The sequence below is a fragment of the Nannospalax galili genome, unplaced genomic scaffold (genome assembly GCF_000622305.1).
Source record: "Nannospalax galili isolate Female #2095 unplaced genomic scaffold, S.galili_v1.0 scaffold355, whole genome shotgun sequence".
NCBI lineage: Eukaryota > Metazoa > Chordata > Mammalia > Rodentia > Spalacidae > Nannospalax > Nannospalax galili.
The window spans coordinates 625,223-646,028 of record NW_008336848.1 but is presented as its reverse complement, the minus strand read 5'-3'; the positions used below and the strand labels follow the sequence as shown (position 1 = coordinate 646,028).

Sequence of the window (20,806 nt, the reverse complement as noted above, 5' to 3'; positions counted from 1 at the left end):
TAAGTGTCCCTCAACTGATGAGTGGTTAACAAAAATGTGGTATATTTACACGGTGGAGTTCTATTCAGCAGTAAAGAAGGATGAAATAATGAAATTTGCAGGTAAATGGATGGATCTAGAAACTGTTATACTAAGTGAAGTAACACAGACTTAGAAAAACAAACGACATATGTTCTCCCTCATATGTGGCTCCTAGCACCAAATCCTTTTAAATTCCAGGTCCTTTTAATAATATGATGCTATATAGCAGTCCCTTCTACATGAAATAACTACCATCATCACGACTTCAGCTGAGCCTAATCGCTAAACATAGTCACAATTGGGCGTGTTGACAGTTGTGCTCGTTCATTAAAGGAGCACCAAGCAGGGTCACTGGACCCTCACCTGAGGATCCAGCCACTCGTCCTAGCCAACTAGTCCAGCCTTGGAAGACAAAAGAAAAATGAGGAAGGACCCAATAGAGGGATGCTTTTGGAAGCCTTTGTCAAGAAACTCCAATGGACTCTCATATGAACATTTGAAAAATTGCCCTGTTCTGACTTTTTACTAGTTCCCTGTCTAGAACTTGTAACGCTAATTACTCTTGTCTTTACTTCTCCTTCACATCTCCTATTCATGATTCAAGGACTTTCTTCTTCCCTTAGAGACAAGAGTTACACAATTTGGGAGTCTTTTAGATAGGCCCACTGAAGGGGTACTCCAGTTGCCTCACCCTGCTTCCATGTTCAGCATGGATGAAGCCAGAGCGGTCTGCGTCCCTATTCCCTATTGGTAATTTGGGTAACCCCTTCAGAGGATGGCATAATAAGAATAGGAGATAGGAATTGGCTAGGCCGTTAGGGTAAAAAGACCCCAAAGAAATGTAGCTAGTTTCTTGGCTAAAAGTCAAAATATCCTTGGGCCTGTTAGCAACATACTCTGTTCCAAAGTCCAAAGATGTCTAAAGTATAATCCTTAAAAGATTTTAGGGTTACCTCTTCAGAGGGGGGGAATGTTGGAGGGAAGGGAGTGGGCATGGATTTGATCAAAACACTTCATATGCATGTATGAAATTCTCAATAAAGTTTTTGTAAAAATTAAAAAGAAAGAAAAAACTTTGGAGAAAATCAAACCAGTTGTGCCTTTTAACATTTGTGGTTTGTGTATCCATTCACTGCTCCCAGTTTCTCAACAAACTATAGCCTTGAACTATTCACTGTCTGAACTTGCCCTCAAAGAATTCTCCCTCCTGCTTTACCTCTATCAAATGGCAGCCAGTGAAAAACCCACAAGGCTTGGCAGCTGTAACTCTGGAAAGCTTCTGCTAAACCCTCATTCCCAGATCCCTTTTGAAAGTCACAGTTTCTAGAGCTGCTGTTATCTTCTTGAAGGTCATGACTAATGTTTGTAACATTGTAAAACCCCACAGCAAACACCATCTGCAAGTCCTGGATTCTGTGTAACTTGCCTACACCAAGACACTGCCTGTCAACTGCTCTACCCTAAATTCTTCCTACCTAAATTCTTACCCAGTAACCTAGAAAGCAGATATTAAGATGAGAGTTTTATAAATGGTAGGAAAATTGCAAAGCTTAATAAATATCATAAAATGCCTCTTTGACTGACCAGACTCGAACCCAAAATCAAACGAAAGTGTGCCTTAAGACCATGTATGGCCGCTTAGCCCTGCTCTTGCTTTTCCAAACTTTATTCTTTTCATAAGTTATTTTTAGGATTTAGATGTCAAGTATTCATTATAGTTTTTTTCAATAAATAATTTCTTTTTTTCTAAATGGGGAGTATAATGGAAAATAGCTGTTTTATGTATGACTTGCATAGTACCAAAATCCAGGGTTTTTTTGCCAGCCCTTTGGGAAGCTTGCTACTTAATCCAGATTTCTTTGAAACCACAACTAGACTTACCTTATGGGTATTTGATTGCTGTTATTTACCTGCTATGTTTTATTTTGCTTACATTAATGACCCATTGATATACTTAAGAAAAAAGTAAATTTGCATTATCATCCATTGAAATCGACAAGACCAATGATTTTAAACACAAGCCCCTATCAAGACATAATTTCTTGGGGCTGGAGAGATGGCCTAGCAGTTAAGAGCACCAGCTGCTCTTGAAGAGGACCTGGGTTCGATTCCCAGCACCTACATGGTGGCTAACAGCCATCTGTAACTCCAGTTCCAGGGGATCCGACACCCTCTCCTGACCTCTGTGGGCATTGCACAACACGGGTACACTTACATACATGCAGACAATATACTCATACACATAAAAATAAAAGAAATAAAATATGTTTTAAAAGACATAATTTCCTGACCCATATCTCAACATTAATGTTTCTTGATTATCCCAAAAATATATCAAGGAACTCAGAGGAGGAAGAAAAATTTTAAAAAGCTGTAGTCAGCAGATAAATATGTGCTAATGCACCACTTACTGTCTGGAGAAAATGGATGCTCAGGGCAGTGTTGGGAGTTATTGGCTCCATATATATTTACAATGTGCAGGCTGCTTAATGTTAGCATTCTTATTATGCCCAAATGTAATGGAAAGAATTCACTAACATTTTCACAGTGGCTTTAGTAAGGAATGTACCTTTTGGATTAATGTTGGATAAAAGGGAGTCATGTAGTTCCAATAACCCCAATGGTTCTTTCTGTTTTCTAAATAATAGAAGAAATTATATGTGGCCTCAGCTACCATTGGAATTGACTAGTTTTGGTAACTTAGGCATGTTTCCTTATCAGTAAAACTAAGCAGACACATTTTTTAAAATTTGACAGAAAATGTCTACTATGTAGGTAAGACAGTGAGCTCAGATTTATGGTGAAGAAACACTCATAATTCAAATGAGACTTTCTTAAAATAACGCAGATGAATAATGTCAGTGTCAGTTTTCACAAAGAGAAGGAGGGCAGCTTTTATAAGACTTTCTACAGCCCCGGAGTGTGTCCGCTCTCATCAGTGCACAGGGCATGCTGTAAATTTATTTGGTTGACATGGTTTTTCCCAGAGCAGGGTATCTCACATGCTGTAGCTTTCTGCTTTTCTGTTTTAGCATTTTGAACACTAATCATTAGATATGAGATAATGATTTGGGATGGCAAGGAAAAAACATCTTCATCTAGTCATCAAAATGCTGTGGGCAGGAGAGGGTAGATTCTCCAGAGACCTCAGAGGCTTAGTTATTGTAGTTTATTTGTATGGGTTGATCTGATATCACAAATCCATATTCATTCAAAGTGTTTATGCCAATTGTGTTTCAAGTTCATGCTTTCTAAGATGATTAGACAAGTTTATTTGATGATGAAAGTTATGAACATTTCCAGAAGTCTATGGTGCCCCTGCTTCCTCCTGTTCTTCTAAACTAGCATTTCAGTGGCTTGCAGGTCTGTTCATATCCCCAAGGCCCTGGGCTTTGCCCAGATGTTCAGACAAGGAGCAAAATGTTTTTCAGATTTGAAGAGGCTGTAAATAGAAATATACACATCTGTGAAGAGCTTGTCCAAACTACCCATATAACATATGGGCCAAATGGAATGAGTACAATGGTTTCATTAACCTGGAGAAGCTGTTCATGACAAATGATGCAGTAACTATTTAAAAGAGCAAAAATTCTTGTAATAGTCTTTCATTAGCAAAAGGCAGAGGTTGAGCATGGCACAAACTACATTCTGATATTTGCTGGAGCCCTGATAAAACTATCTAAACCTATTAGATTCAGAGACTACAGAAGGTTCTGAAATAGCTTAGAGAAAAACACATGAGATCTTTCCTGATTTGGGTATGTTGTTCTCCAGAAACCATTTGAGATGTTGGTGAAGTATCACATCTGTTTCGCATCTCCTTAATGTAAATGAAGCCTTTCTGGCTAAGTTTATTGCCAGGGTATCTGTATCTGTTTTTCCTGATTCTGGCAGTTTCAGTGTTGATAACATCAGAAGTTGTAAAATTCTGAGTATCTATTCCTCTTCAGTACTGCATAATATTTTTACAAAGGAAACGATTTTTTTAAAAGAAAATTTAAAGAGAGGGACTGCTAGAGAAATGGCTCGTCAGTTAAGAAACTGGCTGCTCTTACAAAAGACCTACATTCAGTTCCCAGCACCCATATGGCAGCTAACAACCATCTGTAAGTCCAGTTCCAGGGTATCTGATGACCTCTTCTGACTTCTGTGGATATTGCATGCAGGGGTGCATTTAACAATACATGCAGGCAAAACACTCATACACATAAAATAAATAATAAAATAAAAATTTTAAAGAAGGATACTGAAGTTGATGTAACATCTGTCAAAGATGCAAAAATACACTTACCTTTTTAATAGCATAACAGACTAAGGGAACAGTGTTGATAAAAACTGCCAAAGAATTGATAAACCTTGTGGTAAGGGAGAAGAAAATCTAATGGATGTATAAGTCAGAGCTGTTGCTGGCACTTGTGCAAATATCATAGTAACAGGTGGCAAAGTGGCAGACTTGGCTCTTCATTATAGGAACAAATACATTGTCATCTTTGTGAGGCTGAATGCAGGTGGCTCTCAGAAGACTGTAAAACAGTTGGTGCTACAGCTCTTTCTAGGCTGACTCTTCTGGTCCTCAGAGAAATAGGACACTGTGACAGTGTTTATCTGTTAGAAGTTGGAGGAGACACTCAGGAGGTTGTTTTTAAGCATTAAAAAAATGGTGATACTTCCATTACAATATTTTGATGTTGTACACACAGTCTAATGCATGTATAGAAAAGGCAGTCAATCATGGTGCTAATACTTTCAAAGTTGTCATGAGGTATAAATGTCTTGTGCCTGGGGGAGAGCTTCATAAATTGAATGAGCTGAACAGAGCATATCACATGGACAGATACATCCTGGATTTGAACAACATATTCTTAAGAAGCTTCCTGAATGATCTGTATGAGGGCCTGCTTGGTCTTTGACTTACAGTCTCCAGAACTGTGAGCTAAATGAACTTTCCTTTATAAATTTCTCAGCCTCATGGACTGAGATGCTTATGATCAGGAAATGTACATAGACATGATATTTAATCTGCCCTATTCAAATATAACCAAATATACTACTAATGTTTGTAGCTATTTCATGGGCACTAGCAGAAAATTCTGTGGCATTAATGTCAATGAAGTAATCCCGAAACTTTGTGTAGTAGAAAGGAAAACTGGAATGATCAGCAAAATGACTGAATGGCAGGAAAGTGGAAAGGGAAAGTATGAAATAGAGAGAACATAAGGGGCAGCTTTGCTTAGAAAAATGGACTGCCGTGGCAGTAAGTAACGTAGTCCCACAGGAATTAACTAACTCTGGACAGAATAGCATCAGTCCCTCTAAAAGCCTAATCAGCTCTGAAAAGATCCAAGACCTCACCACACTGCTCCATGGGGGACTAATTTCCCAACACATGAATTCCTGGGAACAGATTCAAACCAGTAAGTGATTCTCTGTGTTCTTAGGGAATAAACTTTGAATTATCCAGGGACAGAGATGTATGATCTCTGTACCTTACACAATTAGAAAAACACAGTGTATGTGGAAAGAGACTAAAGTAGAAGAGTGGTAACATTTTAGCAGTTGGCAGGTATTAAGGGAAGAGTACAGAATATTTTTGACTATTCTTGGAACTTTTAAGTTTGACGTCTTTAAAATTTGTTACAAGGACTGGAGAGGTGGCTCAGCTGTAAGAACACTCACTGGCTACTCTTGCAGAGGATGCAGGTTTGATTCCCAGCACTCACATGGTGTCTAACAACCATAACTCAAATTCCAGGGAAATCCAACACCCTCTTCTGACCTCCACGGCAGGCATTACACAACATGCAGGCGATTCACTCATACACATAAATAGATAGACAGTAGATTGATAGATAGATGATTGATTGATTGATTGATTGATTGATGATATAAAAATGATAGATGATATAAAAATTGTTACAAATAGATTAAAACAAAGCAAATGCACATTTAAAGCTGTCTTCTCTTTAAATAAAGCCAAGTCAACAGATAGAAATCTAAAAAGCAACCTTAAAGTAAATTAGAGAGTATATCATTTTCTCTCAGCAAAGAGACTATAGCATCCTTTAGCAGTCTCCATGTTCAAATTATAAAATTTATAAATATCTCATAAATACAGAAAGATTTTCCCAAGTGCCAAATAAATTGAGGGACACGTACAATGTTTTATGTCTATCCTGATAAACAGTTCTATATCCATCTGGCTAATGCTGTGCATATGCATTTGTGCTTTAGTGCTTTTAAAAAGGATGATGCCAATGACAACTTGCTCCAACATACAGATCCTCACAGTTACCTGAGAAGCTTCTCAGCCATGTAAAGGCAGGCTTTAGGAGTTCTGCTCCCTCTACTTATCTTGGCTCTGATTCATTAAGTTTTCCCCTTTATCTCTTTTCCTCACCATTAAAATATAACTTCTGTGGGAATATGAATAATGAAGTAATGAGTCCCTTATACTGAGGCTAGCCAAAAGAATACTGTTTTATTAATGACAAAGAAGTATAAAACATTCAATTATCCAAAAGCTAGTTAGCCAAATCCCTGTTTTGCCTATATTTTCCAAAATTTTACTTTTCATAAAGAATTGGAATTGGAAGTAGAAATAGGCAAAAGTAATCTGTCAAATGTGACTTCTTACAGTTTGATTTCATTTCAAAATTAATAGACATTATGTGTAATATACAGATTAGTTAAATAAATGTGGTATATCCATTTATAAGCAGACTAGAAACATCTTCATGTATTGTGAAAATATCTCCCAGGTATATTGTTAAGTCCTAAATGTACAGAATAGAACATATTGTCTACAGTACATACTATAATTTTAGCATAATAAAAGGGAAAAGAACAAGCACAGATATTTACCTTCATATGCATCAAATAGCGTAGAAAAGACACAAAACTGCTTGCCTGAGGAAGTTAGAATTTAATGTTGAAAGATGTGTGCATTTTGTTTGGGTTTGGGTTTTTTGTTGTTTTCGTTGTTGTTGTTTTCATACAGGTTTTCACACTGTAGCTCAGAGTGGACTTGCACTCACAGCAATCCTCATGCCTTCCAAGTTTTGGAGACAGTTTTACCACTTAAGCATAGATGAAAATCTCCCTGAAGTGAATGCTCATAGAAAACGAGTATTGTACTTTTCATTGCCTCTGTTTGCTCGCTTGTTTGTTTGCTTGCTTGCTTGTTTGCTTTGAGACAAGAACTTACTAAGTTACACAGACTGCCTTGAACCTGCAGTCCTTTTCGTCAGCATTCTATGTAGCTAGAATTACAAGCCTGTGTCAGGCCTGGCTTTCACTGGTGTTTTATTGCTATAGAAACTACTATCCTAAAATGATAGTTCTTCAAACACAGAAATATGTCTATCACTGTCATTGTAATGAGGGAAGACTGCATTCTATCTAATTTAGTTAATATTGTTTACTTAATTACCTTGATCAACTTCTCCAAGTGTCCTTTATCACATTGGGGGCAGCCTAGGAATGAATAGAAAACCCACCTGCCACCCAAGTATTACAGAGCTAAAAGGAATTATTTCAGTCAGGTTCTGCTGCAATAGCAATTTGAATTAACACTCCATGGGAAATTTAAAAATTAAGCTTCTTTTAAATTAAATAGTTTGAGATTCAGTCTTATTATAATGCAAAACACCAGAAGTCTGTCAGGAAAGCCAGGAATTCAGTAAAACCTAGGGAACCTTTGGGAGGAAGAATATCTTTGTTAAGTTAATATTTTTCATATATTACCATGTCATTTTTTTCAGCCAAGATCTCAATACTTCCTTTAACTAGGATATTAAACAAGACACGTTATTTCCCCTGTTAGTTTTCATCACTGTTAGCAGTTTTACCCATCCACATGCTTTGTACATTTGGATAAATGGACTCACTCCAAGCTGACTCAATGTTCCCTTTTCTTCCTGCCGCCACCAAAGTCAGTGAGAAATAGGAACCTAAACAGTCTCGTGTACAGGTAATCATCTGTAACAACATTCAACCAAGAGAAATCTCTGTGACTTATTTGTATAATTTTTGGTTCTCCTGTCTAACTCCTCTAAAAATAATAATTATTTGGGTAAACATTGTTTATTCAGCCTGTGTATAGTAAATTAAAGTGCTCTCTCCTGGGCTGGAGAGGCGGCTCAGCAGTTAAGAGCACTTATTTTTCTAGCAGAGGACCCAGGTTTAGTTCCTAGCACCTACATCATGTGGCTCACAGCCACTTGTAATTCCAATTCCAAGGGATCTGATGCCTTTTGACTGTGGGCACCTGCACACACGGTACACATAAACTCATGCAGGCACACATACATACACTAAATCAAGAGCCGGATGTGGTGGCACTCATCTTTAGTCCCAGCGTTCAGGAGGCAGAGGCAGGCGGATCTCTGTGAGTTCAAGGCCAGCCTGGTCTACATAGTGAGTTCCAGGCCAGCTGGGGCTACGGGGAGACCCTGTCTCAATAAGACAAAAAAGAAAAACAGCAACAAAAAAAATACACTAAATCAATCAGCCAATCAAATAAATATTTTAAAAGGCCAGGCTTAGTAGTACACACCTTTAATTCCAGCACTCAGGAGGCAGAGGCAAGTGGATCTCTGTGAGATAGAGGCCAGCTGGTCCACACAGTGAGTTCCAGGCCAGCCAGAGCTATATAGTGAGACCCTGTCTCAATACATACATACATACATACATACATACATACATACATACATACATAGGCCTCTCCTGAGAATAATTTGTGTAGTTTCAGTTAATAGCATTTCATTTTAATGTGGACGAGTACAGAGATGTGACAGTATCTTTGGAGACAGTTTCGATAGCATCAAGAAACATCTGCATGTTTTTCTAGCAGCCTGTCTGTGTAAGTAGTAACTTGTTGGGACTTCTCTGCATCTACTCTTTCCCCCTCATTTTTTCAGCACTTCTAGGTGATTAATACACTAAACCCTCCCTTGCATGTGCATTCAGCCAGCCCTGCACACTATCTGCATTGATATAATACCCAAATATTAAAGAGCTAAAAGGTGTAGAGCTGATTTCAGTCAAGTTCTACTGAAATAGCAATTTGTATTAATACTCCATGGGAAATAGAAAAATTAAACTTCTTTCAGATTAAATAATGTGATGTTCAATCTTGTTAAAACCTGGAATATGCACATAAGCCGTTGTTGTTTTCATGAATCACCCCATTTGGGTGTCTAATATGGTTCAACATGTGACATTTTGGAGAAGATGGTGCTAGTGACCATATGAGTCTCTGTCCATCATAGCCAAGTTAGTATTCTCTTGGATTGTAGGATCATTAGGCCACAGAGGGACAAACTTGGAATCAGTGAGTGGAGAACTGTCCCTTCAAGTCTGGACTATACATTTGAAGTAATGACTTCTTTGCCCTAGGGAAGGAAATGTATTCATATTTTTAAAATAAAAAGGATAGTGTTCATAACTAGTTCATTCATCTCACTGTGGATTGTACTGAAAGCATGTCTCTGCTGCCAACCCCAACGTTAGTTACAAAGCTGACTCTGTAAGACCTGTTAAATTTTCCCGAGACAGTGGGATGTGATCACACAAGACTGATTGCCAAAGGTTTATTTTAGCTCAGATGTCACTAAATGAGAGAAATCACTTCCTGACACCTTTCCTTTCTGCCTACCCCACCCTAAATCACCATTTTGAAACAAGTTATGGGATCTACAAAATGTTCTGCCTCTGTTCCAAGTTAATTTTGAGAGTGCCTTTTTATGGCTGGTTTACAATCTTTAGAAAAGCAGAGTTATGATGGAAACACTATGACATCCTAAGCTGTAACAAATGAGCTGTTCTTGAAGATAAATGTAACTCTGTGTCTGTGAACCTAAATATTTACTTTCCAGATGATTTACTGAGTCTTTGTTCCGTTCCACACTGAGCTTTTTTCTTTTCTGTGCATCCTTTCATCTCCAAGCAATTTTCTTGTAGCCCTGTTATATCAGTGTTTTGTGATGTTACAAAAAAGCAAAAAGTGTGAGGTCAAATTTTCCATTACATACCTCAGCAGGAATGCCAGGGCATGTAGCCAAACTAAGGCTACAAAAAATAAAAATTACAGGAAAGATGATTCATTAGTCAACAATTGCTTTCCCAAGAAAATAGAATTAGTTAATGTATTTGGTTTGGGGAAGGGGAATGAATCTACAAAGCCTGGATATGGGTGAAGGGGGGGACACACAGAATTTTATGAGTGTATAAATTAGTTTTAGACTATGTGACCTTTAACTATAACATTCTGGGGAAAGAAAAGTCACTTTGTACCTTGATTTCTCTCAGCGTCTCCCCCCCACTGCCCTCCCCTCCAACATGAAAGTACACCACATGCTAATCCTAACCACAGTTTGATTTTATGCTAGAGAGGCCCTTCTTGCAGCTCAGCACAAGTGAGATGGGAGCCGTTGCTCTCCTTCCTCCCCACCCTCTGTGGAGCAAGCTGTATCACCTCCTCCCTGTTCACAGCCAGTCTCCTTCCTCTTCCTTTCGGTTTCTTTTGCTGTAAGGTCAGAATCTTTGCCCTTTTTTAAATATCATCAGATTAATAGAAATCCTGGAAATTTGTCTTTAAATATAGTATTATTACATATTAAAAGAGTAAAAAAGATCCAAAATTATGGCACCAGAGGAAAAAAATTAGCTCTGAAATTAGGAAAAACCTCATAAACTTGTAAGAGTCCTTTTATTAAAAGAATTATGTGATCACAGAACTAAGTGCCGTAAACTTCAACTCAAAGTGAAGCATCTTTAAAAAAAAATCTAGTAAGAAAACCAGCCAATAATAAACATTTGGCTCTGTGACCAGCCAGTAACAGATATGGTAACTATTATCTGATGTTTATTAGTCATACTATAAGCACCATTATTGCAATAAAACATTTAAACTATAACTCCAAATGCTGCAAAGTCCTTATACACTTCTTACTCATCAAAGTTGGATGTTAAGGTGCTGTATTTAAAATATTTGGAAACTGGAGATTCATGTAAGACTTAGACACTATTGGCCAGATTACATAATTAACCTGAACATTTGCAGGATGAAACTGAATTTACTGAAGAATTTACTTCCTTTTATGGTGAACATGAGGAAAAAATCAAGAGCAGTTTTTTTTTTCTTTTGCCAAATAGTTGATAACCCACTTGCTATTACCATTTCATCCCCACAAAGGGATTGCAACATGAGAAATAAACTTTTTTAAGTAACTTATAATTGAGTATTTCTTGTGAAAGCTGGGACAGTTCAAGGAAATAAATGAATTGAAGAGGAACAAAGCCAAAGTTCCCAGCCTTGACAACTAGGGCAAATGCAAAACGTCTACATTCATCATGGAAAAATGTGAAGTCCTGCACTTTTGTAGTAAAAAGCTTGATGGTAAGAACAGAACAGGGAAGATAAGGGGCCACCAGAACTTGTGCTGGTCAGGTCCTTCTATGCTTCTGTCTTCACAGCCCCATCTGAAGATCAGTTACAGACCACCCACCAGTGAATGTTTGTAGAACTGTAATGATAGGAGTGTCCTAGCTCTCGAGTTGAAAATAATTGCTGCCCAGTCCTCACAGCCCAGAGACTTTTTTCAGGCATTTCCAAAGTCTATGCTACCTTATCTGTACCCACCCCCAACCACATGTGCACACACACACACATACACACATTAAAAAAAAAGAGGCAGATAGAAGAAACTATGCCCATTGTTTCCTTCCCCTGTGAAAGATTATTCCCTTTTTCCAAAATCTCTCCACTTTTGTTCTTTCTAGATAAAATAAATAATAATTTTCATTAAAAGAGTTTTATAGTAAAGACTCCAGCCCCAAGAATCCCATGATGAACTAGGTACTGCCAACTCTCACAAGATGCTAGTTGGGAGATGAGCAGTGATGAAAGCAAGAAAAGAAATTTAATCAATATAGGAAAGCAGAGTGACAGCTTTCTCAGCCCTGCCTTCCAGGGGCACTGATATTAACTCTGAGGTTTTGTAGGAAGAATAGAAGTAGAGGGTAAGAAGATTGTATAGAGAAATCTGTGGTCTAGGCCAGACTGAGATCTAATTGATCATTAGCTCAGGATGATTAGAGAGAGCCTTATTCCAGGGGTTATAAGAAAGTTGCTGTTGCTAGGACATGTAGTCTATATTAATGTTAAAAATGTTTATCCATCTATCAAATCTGTTGGTCCTGGAATCTAAAATGGCTGCAGGAGAATGATTCAAAGCAAGGGGCACAGATGCCAAATGGAGTAAAATGCTTTACTCAGTCAGTGGGTATCTGCAGGCCCAAGTCAAGGGTTGATGCATTTTAGCGAAAGTATCCAGTAAGTTCTTGTTGCAATTTGTTTGTTTAGTTCCTGTATCTCATTTTGTTCCGGCTTCTTGCAGTTCAGCAGTCTCTAAGGTCTCCTTCTTGTTACCTGTGTTCTCACTTCTCCATTAGACTACTCACATAGGGCAGTAGATGCTTGTTATGTCACATGATATAGGAGACAGGTTCCTCCACACTTTGCTAACCGTCTTCCACTCCTTTCATCCAACTATTCATCCATTGGATGAGGAAGGATTTTGAGACTTCAAAATTTACATCCTTAAAATTGATCAATATTTTGAACTTACAGCAAATTCATCTTTGAAAGATATTAAAGGAAATGTGCTTGAGAAAAATAAACTAAGATTTTTGTTCAAATCCTATAACATTGAGCAAATTTCTTCATTTGTTGATGATTTGGCAAATACTAATCAAACATCTTCCGTGTGCTAGGCTTTGTCGCTCTGCCTTCGCTGAATTTGTACTCCCCTTGGGCAAAGCAAGGAAAGATAACCCTTTCAATAAGTGTTTCAAAGGTAGTAATTGTCAGGAAGAAACACAGGAGAAATTTGAGTCAAGAGGCAGGGAATGCTGTTTTACAAATAATAGGCAAAGGCTCAAATGATAGGTAGGTGCTTGCCAAATGAAGAGGGTAAGAGCCTCACAAGTAGTAGGATAGACTATTCTAAGCTCTTAAGGCAGGAGAGAACCTGGGACATAAGATGAGCCCAGAGAACATGAGTGAGGGTGAAGCCCTTGAATGAGAGAAGTGGAAAGGTGTGAAAATAATGCTAGATTTTACAAGACTTTGTAGACACTGGCAAAAATATTGGTCTTATTTAATAGCAATGAATAGCTTTGAAATTGCATGTACACACACTCATACACACATACTTTTGGGGAGGTGTTTTTTGTTTGTTTTTGAAAAGTTTCATAGTCTCACTACATTGCCTAGGTTGCTGGGGTCTTAATCTATGGGCTGTAAAGTGGTTCTCCTACCTCAGCCTGCTGAGTAGCTAAAACTCTAGGTGTGCGCCACCTCACCAGCTGAAAAAAAATTAGGAAGGGGAAAATGTGACTGTATTTGTGTTTAAAGTTACTCTTGTTGTATCTTGTCAAGTAGATAGATCTAAGACAAATTTCATAAGAATTGACAGCACTTTTGTTTCTCTCTGTAGCATTACAAAATAGTGTTGCTGACAACTTCCATTTTTTCTGAAATGAGGTACTGTTTCCTGAGGTGAGAATTTTGGAAGAGAATTAGCCTCTGGTCAGGTAGCAGTAGATCCCAAGTTCACTTTGGACATGTTTGATCTGAGAAGGCTGATTTTTACAAGTTCAGGTGTCATGTGAAATTATCATGTGTAGGGTGGCAATATAAGTTGGGGAACAGCTCATAGATATTTATATCCATGAGCATAATGAGCTCATAGGAAGAACACTTTCCTCTAGGAGAGAGCTCAGAATAATCCCAAGCCTCAGTTGTCACAATGGTAAACATGGAAGTGATGATAGCTGTTTGTCTGCAAAGTCTGAGAGACATCCCTACAGCACATAACCTAGTATACAGCTAATAATAAGTATTGATATATAGTAGTTATTGCTATGTTTAGTAAATCTCACAGCCTCATTCTCTGGAATGAGATGACATTAGTTAATAGGAATGGAGTTCTGCTAATGGATGTGTGAAGCAATGACCAGGAATCTAAGAATATTTCTGCAAGAGCTGAGATGAAGGCATTTGCTTTCCATATAGACAGTCTTTTTCTAACTTCTATTTTTTGTGCAATTCCCCTCCTATAAACAAGCCCCTATTTTTGCTCTCCTAAAAAATCAAGGAGCTTCATTTTCCTTAGATGGAGTGATTGGACCAGAGTGTCTCTTGAGGCTGTTTGACCAGGTTCACCATCTTCCTGGGTTCACATTGCCGCAGCAGGGACTGGTTGATTTGTTAAGAAATATCTGAATGTTTTTTATAATGTTAGTTTTAGGAAGGCAAAGACTTTACATTTCCAGACAGCAGCGTTGTTGTGAATGTGGGGAGACCACAGAACTGTAACACATTGCACATGTCTGCAGGGCCGTCTGGGCTTCTTGGCCTTACTAATGATGGTAATGATCCCACTTGGTGGAGGCAGACCCTCCCTGCAGCTGGTGTCCATTCTGTACAGGGATGAGGTCATGGGGCGGGGGGTGGAACTGGGAGGATGAGAGAAGAAAAGGGGAAGAAGCTGTCCCTGTCTGCATACTTGGTGGAAAATGGAAACATATTTGCCACATGCTTACTTTACTAAGTTTTTTAAGGAAAGGGAATTAAGAGACAAGGGGATAATGAGGGATTATAGCAAGATGACAGCTTTGTTTGCCCCCCAAGACTGCACAGCTATCAGTGTTCACAGTAACTGACCAGTGGAATTTTCCAGGGCACTGATAACCCTGAGTCTCATCTCTAGAATATATGAAACTGCTCAGAGCAGGCTATGCCAGCTATTTACATCCTTTAAAATCATAGAAGAACCTAATTCTAAACAGAATATTCCTTGTTCTACCAAAGATGTTTTTGAATTTTTTTTTTATGTGTATGAATGTATTGCCTGCATGTATGTGAGGGCACCCGTGTATTGCAATGCTCTGGAGGTCAGAAGAGGGCTTCAGATTCCCCTGGAACTAGAGATAAGGACGGTTTGTAGCCACCATGTGGGTGCTGGGAATCGAACCCAGGTCCTCTGCAAGAGCAGTCAGTGCTCTTAACTGCTGAGCCATCTCTCCAGCACTGCAAAGATGTTTTTAAAACTGGGATATTCAGAATTATTTTTCCTTTGACAATAAAAGGTATCTGATCGTCCCTCTGTTGCTCAAACGTTGTCACTGAAAATGAACAACCTTTCTGTGGTTCATTAGTAGCGGTCCAGCTGCTGCACCATAGTTTTCTTTCTATAGTTTGCATACATTAATACTTACTGATCTGGAATCCCCTGTAAGTTATCAGACTTGGGCTATTATTATTGTTTGTAATTGTTGGAGATTGCTGGGAGAACAGGGTTAGGAAAAATGGGAAGCACTTTCACCTGGGCATTCTCAGGCCATCACAATCAGCCATTTGGCTATGTCTGTTCTTGGTTGTAGACTGTATCAGCACTGACCAAGCAGAAGGTGACACTAATGTTGTTTTGAAGACCTTGCTGAACCCCTTACGTGGAAAGCAGGTCTGGTTCACCTTTGTGTGCTCAGTGCCTTAGCCAAGGCATTGCACAGTAAGTCCTCAGGGAGGGGTGAATGTATGAGGAACCAGTTTTTCCATTTCTGGTGATTGGGAGCTGTTGTTGCTGGAATAAATGAATAAGGAAGTGGAGAAAGAAACACCCTCCTAAGCGCTGGAGAAAGAGGGTGTTGTTTAAATAAATCTAATAATTAATCAACAGTACTGCTGCCTTGATTTTTCAGGATATAATGTAGAGTACTGTTTTGGAGTTGTAAAGACCCTAAACCTTACAACTAAATTTTCTGGGCACTAAAATTTTCTAACCTCTGTTTTCTTGTCAGTAAAATGGAAATAATAATCCTGCCTATGCCTTAGGATCTGTTTTAGGATTAAATCGTACTAAGGAAGTGAAAGAACAATAGTGGTAAGGTGTTATTATTGAGAATTCTATGTCTTTAAACATTTTTAGGAGAAAATGCAATATGTTCATTCTTTGAAGAAAGTTAGACATTTATTGGTGGTGTTGTAAAGCCATCTTCAACCACTGTTTATTTAAAACTATTGGCAACTCTCCTCTCCCTTTATGTAAAACTTTGATCATATAAATTCAATTTCAATGTGTTTAAAAATCTAAATTATCAGATCTTCCTTTAAAATACCATTCTTATTAATAACCTCTGAAGCCAACAAGGTTTATAAAGCTTCCAACTGTGAAAGATGAAGTAATCACAAAGAAAACATTGGTGTTACCACATGTAAATCCTTTCCCTGCAGTTTGCGCCTCTGTAAGGGATGATTCAACTGCAGGTGTCCATCACGAGACACAAGTTGTGTCCTGGTGGAAAGTATGCTCTAGTGAAAGAAATGGTGCCTCAGCCACTGTCTAGCTATGATCTATCAAATAATTTCATCTCATCCTTGTTTTCTAGCTGATAGAACATTCAGTTTGCATTAAGTCCTTCACTGTTTGCCCCAGAAGGCCTTTTTTTTTGTTATCAAAATAACGGGATGGGTAGAAGATGACAGGGTAGAGGTATATTGCTAGCATTTAGTGGGCAGAGGTAGATCTGGTAGATTTTCTACAGTGATCAGAATAGACTCATGAAAGAAAGAAGTATTTCCTCCTTCTATGCAAATATACCCCACTAAGAAACACTAGCTTATGGGGCTGGAGAGATGGCTCAGTGGTTAAGAACACTGACTATTCTTGCAGAAGACTCGGGTTCAAATCCCAGCACCCACATGGTAGCTAAGAACTGCCTCTAACTCCAGTTCTAGGGAATCTGACAGTCTCTGTTCTCCGTGGGCATTGCACGACACTTACCTACATGCAGGCAATTCACACATACACATAAAATAAAAATAATTGATAAAATATTTTTTAAAAAAGAAACATTAGCTTAAAAGAATGAAAGAGATAAAATTAATAATAAAGGAATGTCTTCAGCAAAAAGTGGAGTTGGATATGTGAACCAACAAGCCATAATCCAAATCCACTTTTGCTTGCACCATCTCACAAATGTAAGATCCAAGCCCTCCTAAGCCAAGTTCATGGCTTATGGAAAGGGACAGTCTAGACCATGCTACATACCTTCTATTATCTCTTTACCATGAAACCTAGCTGTAGAGTTAAGTTTGCTCACTTGCTCATCTCTTTAGACCCAGAGGCCCCCATCATTTCTCCCCAACCATCAGAGCAATTGGCTCAGTGAGCATTTGTGTGGCAGCTGCCCACAGCATTTGTTGGAGTTTGGGTTGGGGAAGAGGAAGGAAGAGGAGTCAACCAGCTCTTCCCTGCAGCTGTAGCTAACCAAGGCAAGCTATGGACAGTCAGTGGCCACCTTGAAGCCTTATGTGTGGGTGCACAGTTACTGTGACACATTCATCGTGGGGTGGGAGGGGACAGACTGTGCGTGGTGGTGGAAATGCCAGATGGAGTTCTTACACTGCTTTGAGGAGCTGTCGTTTAGAGGGGGAAAACAAAACACAAGTCAGAGATCCTTTCCTGACACCTCAGCTGCAGGAAGCAGCAGGTGCAGCTGCACTTTGTTTCTTAGCCTCGTACGTGGACAAGCCTGCCTTCCAGAATTTGTTTAGCTCTAGGTTTGTCTCCTAGTTAAATTTACTTTCAGCTTCTTAAATTTTTTTTATTCTGTAAAGAAAATCTGTTGTGCACAACTGTATAAGGCTTGATTGTGCACAACTGTATAAGGCTTGACGTGATGGTCTAAGAGTAGGCTAATTGCTTAAATATGGACTTGGACAATTGTTGAAAAGCACTTTTGTCTGTATCATGGAATGAAAGTTACCACATATACAATAATCTATTTTCAAACCTAAATGAATTACATCTTAAAGGGATTAAAAGAGCATCATGAAAGGCATTTGTGTGTGTGTGTGTGTGTGTGTGTGTGTGTGTGTATCTATGTATGTGTGTATGTGGATGTGCATACACATAGGTGCACATGCTGCCAGAGGCAAGAGGTCAGCATCTGATGTCTTCCTTAATCACTCTCCGCTGTATTTTTTGAGGTGGGACCTCTCATTGAACCTGGAGCTCATTGATTCAGTGAGTTCCAGGGATCCATCTGCCTACCTCCACCCCTCACCCCTCACTAGGGTTACAGAAATGCACCATGGATCCTAGCTTTTTTGCAGGTGCTAGGGATCCAAATTCAAGTCCTTATACTTGCATGGCAAACACTTTATGGACTCAGCCATCTCCTCACTACCCCAAGTATTAATTGCTTTATGCCCGAAACAAACTTGATGTCCAAATTCAACTAGAATGAACTAGAGAAATTTGCTTCTGACTTTGGTAGTTTTCTTTTTTCCTTTCTTTCTTTTTTGTTTTTACTATTTTTTTTCTTTTTCTTTTATTTTTTTGTTAAATATTTTATATGCTCATTACATTTAATTTCTACAATAACACAAAGATTGTATTAATCCTTTTCTAGATAGATAAACCAGATTTCTTTTTATTTCAATATACTTTTTTATTAATTATCTGAGAAGTCTAACCATGCATACAATGATTTTTTTTTAACTTATAAAAATTTATTGAGAATTTCATACATGCACATAAGGTGTTTTGATGTTTTCTTGCCTCTTTTTTTTTTTAAAAGACAGAGTGTCTCTGTAGTCCCAGCTGACCTGGAACTCACTATGTAGAATAGGGTGGCCTCAATCTCACAGAGATCTGCCTGCCTCTGCCTCCTGAGTGCCACCACGCCTGGCTTTTCTTGCTTCTTTTTATCTCCCCTCTTCTCACCTTAGGTGAGATTTGACGTTGTGCCTTTGGGAATGCAGGGCTTCTCTACATTGTAAAAAACTGAGATTAAATTATGCTACCAAACAGACTATTCTTTTTCACTTACTACATCACTCTTCTGAGAGTGAAACAAACCAAACTTTACCATGAAACCTAAAATTTACAGGGGGGGGAGGATTAATTTTGAGAGAGCATTTGTTTCTCAATCATCCAGCATTATTAGGAATACTAATAAAGTATAAAAGTGTTATGTTTTTAGGAAGGATTCTTCCTTTTACTCCTTTATACTTTGTTTCTAAAATGTATACAGGACAGACAACAAATTATTACTTGAAGTAATCAGGGTGATTGAGATATAAAGCTGGAGAATAGTGGAAGACAAATGTATACTACCTAGTCTTTTACATTGTTAGAAGAAAATGATAAATTCAGCTGTAAGCTTTCTAGAGACTTGAGCCAAAAAGAATGTGATCTTTCAGTCACCCAGATTCATGTTGTAGAATCACCTTCTTAAGACCCTTTGTTCATTCATTCATCTTCCAACCTTTTTTCAGCACCTTCTGATGTGTCAGCAACTTAATATTGACAGAGAACTTGAGCAATATCAAGGACATTTCTTTTTTTAAGATTCATGTGCAGTGCTCACTATGAAAATATAAAACCTCTTAAAGTTGATTTTAAACATGTTTAAAAGCTGAAATGGGACACTTAATTGTAAGATGTAAATTAAATCACAGACATTTTAGTGATTTTCTTATTTTGCATGTGTATGTGGTATATCCATGCATATAGGTATGCATGTTTGCATGTGTGGGGATGCATGTGTGCATGCAGTGTACATTGTGTAGTTGTGGAGGCTCATATACATTGGCGCTAGGAACCTGAACTTTGGTCTTCGTACTTACACTGCAAGCTCTTTATACACTCAGTCATCTCCCCAGCCTCTGATTTTTCTTTTTTAAGAAATACATAAATTTACCCAGATCTTGGATGTTGCCTCTTTAAGACCCCTTTGGGAGCACAGAAGTGACTGTTTGTGATGAAAGTCTTTAGTGTCAGAATTTGGTCAGAAGGCTGCTTTGTAATGCCTTCTAACAAATTTGTTGTCTTTACATCTTTTAGGTAGCAAGTGCTCTTATACACCATTTTATGCCCACTATGCACAGAGAAAACACATAAGTGATATTATGTTTGTTTTTTTGGGTTTTTTGGGTGTTTTTTTTTTTTTAAGATGAGGTCTCCTGTAGCCCCAGCTGACCTGGAACTCACTATGTAGAACAGGCTTACTTCATTTTCGCAGAGATCCACCTGCCTCTGCCTCCCGAGTGCTGGGATTAAAGGTGTGCGCCCGGTGATGTTTGTTAGTACTTTCTGTTTCTTTGAAGTAGGGTCTCACAGTGTAGCTCATACCATCATAAATTTTATCATGTAGCCCAGACTGGCCACAAATTAACAGTAGTCCTCCTGCCTCTGCTTCAAAGGTGTTGAAATAATAATCATGTAATATAAATGTATTTTTTTAACTTTTAAAAAAATTATTGAGAATTTCATACATGCATGTAAGGTATTTTGATCAAATCAATGCCCACTCCCTCCTATCCAACTCCTCCCATATCTCCCTGTCACTTTTTCCTGAACAATTTCGTGTATTTTTTTTTTGTTTTTAATTATTTATTTAATAACCATATAATTAGAAGAAGCATTTCATTACAACAGTATTGACATTTTCAATAACACTTTACAGAGCTAAGATGTATCTCTTTCAAAATCGACTGTAAATTTTTAGGTTTATAGCTGAATTAATACAGTTATACAGTATTGTACTCTGTATAAACACTATAAAACATAAAATTAAATGAGGTTTTAAACTTTAAAAAAGATCTCCATTTCATTATTAAAATACAGTTTCATAAAAAATTCATTTTTAATGCAATTGACACTAAGATGTTTGCACATGCGTTTCTAATCTCTATATATCTGATTATTACTAG

General features: G+C 38.1%; 1 protein-coding gene and 1 pseudogene across 5 annotated transcripts in view; both read left to right on the top strand.

Annotated features, from left to right (window-relative positions):
• Positions 1 to 4,903, top strand: part of LOC103732638 — a 9,395-nt pseudogene extending 4,492 nt beyond the window's left edge.
• The window catches only part of Cmss1 (cms1 ribosomal small subunit homolog), a 407,227-nt gene that overhangs the window by 203,177 nt on the left and 183,244 nt on the right, over positions 1 to 20,806 (top strand). The gene's annotated exons all lie outside the window — the stretch shown is intronic.